A 1,918-nucleotide genomic window follows, 5' to 3' on the forward strand; every position below is an offset into this window, starting at 1 on the left:
GAATCATTGAGGGTTATTTGGATGCTGCAATGGGCTTGGGGGCAGCGTTGCGACATTCTGGGGAATGTGTGAAGATGTGTTGAATGGCCTTCATTGTCTGGAAGTCTCTTGCCTTTGAGTGTCAAAGAAACAAACCTTTCTCATGGGATGCTTCACCCCATTCTGCTCCCCAGTCCCCTGCTGTTACCCCTTGTCTTACCCTCCTGGAATGAAATGGGCATTTTATTTGATATTACCCCACACATCACATTTAAACTCACCCCCTCCATTAGACGAACAAAACTACTCAATGGGCACTTTCCCTTAAGGTGTTTGTCACACTCCAATTCTTCATCTCTATCCCCTGAGGAACAACTCTCTGATCTTCAATTCACTCAGCCGATGGCTCTTGTCAATCATTGAGCAAATAGAAGAGAGTCGCGAGGGTGAACGTTGGTCCCTTAGAATATGAAACTGGAGAGTTAATAGTGGGGAACACTGAAATGGCAGAGATACTAAATCAATGCTTTGCCTCAGTTTTCAGGGTGGAGGACACTCGTACCATTCCTATAGGAACAGGCAAGTCAGAGTTAATAGAAAGGGTAGAACTTAGTACAATCAACATTGATAGGGAAAAGGTACTGAGCAAACTATTGGGATTGAGGGCAGATAAGTCCCCCGGGCCTGATGGCCAACATCCTAGGGCATTAAAAGAAGTGGCGATGGAGAGAGTGGATCCATTGGTTCTTATATTCTAAAATTCCCTGGACATAGGAAAGGTTCCAGTGGATTGGAATAATGTGAATGTTCTCTTGTTCAAAAAGGGAGGCAACAGGTGGGAAATTACAGACCAATTAGTTTAACACCTGTTGGGAAAGTGATAGAATCAATCATCAAGGAAGCAATATCAGGACATTCGCTTCTCGGCCTTTTGGCTAAGATCAAGTGTAGTATGGATGGGACGCTGGACTTAGTTGAGGTCATTGGGTTACATTGAAGCTTCATATGTTTCATATGAAGCAATTTTTAAAAGCGGCATCTCGGCCTTTTGGCTAAGATGCAAATGAGCTCAAGTCTTGGAGGAGGAACCTCCCCCTCCTCCAATCAACTTGGCTCATGTAGATCAGGCCCAGGACAGGGTGGTTTGGTCGCTCGCCCTGTCTTGTCAGCCTGGATCTGAAATGTCTCAACTTGTTGGGACTCTGAATTGGATTTGATTTGATTGAATTGGAAAAGTATTTTAAAAAAAACAGGACATTTGGAAAGTCAAAACACCATCCATCAGAGTCAGCATGGCTTTATGAAAGGCAAATCATGTTTGACTAATTTGCTGGAGTTCTTTGCGGATGAAACAAGCAAAGTGACGAATGGGATCCTGTAGATGTAATATATCTGGGCTTCCAGGGGGCATTGGATGAGGTGCCACACAAAAGGTTAATTCACAAGGTTAGTTCACATGGGATTAGGGGTAATTTATTATCTTGGATCGGTGACTGGCTGATGGACAGAAGACAGAGAGTCGGGATAAATGTTTTTTCTCTGGATTGCAAGAAGTAACTATTGGGGTGGCACAGGGTTCGGTCTTTGGGCCCCAGCTATTTACAATCTATATTAATGACTTGGATACAGGCATAGAAGGCTCTCTAGCCAAATTTGTAGACGACACAAAAATAGGCGGGACAGGAAGTTGCAATGAGGAAATAAGAACCTTACAAATGGATACAGATCGGGGAGGAAATGGGCCAAAATGTGGCAGATGGAGTTTAACGTGGAGAAATGTGAGGTCATGCATTTTGGTCGCAACAATGGGGAGGCGACTTATTAACTAAATGGGGAGAGACTTCGGGGTGCTCCGGTACAGAGGGATCTGGGTGTCCTCGTTCAGGAGTCACAGAAAACTGGCATGCAGGTTCAGCAGATAATAAAGAAAGCAAATGGA

At 44.2% G+C, this 1,918-nt stretch overlaps 1 pseudogene; it reads left to right on the forward strand.

Annotated features, from left to right (window-relative positions):
* Positions 1-894: 894 nt before the first annotated feature.
* Positions 895-1,104, forward strand: LOC144486373 (U2 spliceosomal RNA; annotated as a pseudogene).
* The last annotated feature ends 814 nt before the right edge of the window (positions 1,105-1,918 follow it).

Source organism: Mustelus asterias, unplaced genomic scaffold (assembly GCF_964213995.1).
Source record: "Mustelus asterias unplaced genomic scaffold, sMusAst1.hap1.1 HAP1_SCAFFOLD_324, whole genome shotgun sequence".
In the NCBI taxonomy this organism is placed as follows: domain Eukaryota; kingdom Metazoa; phylum Chordata; class Chondrichthyes; order Carcharhiniformes; family Triakidae; genus Mustelus; species Mustelus asterias.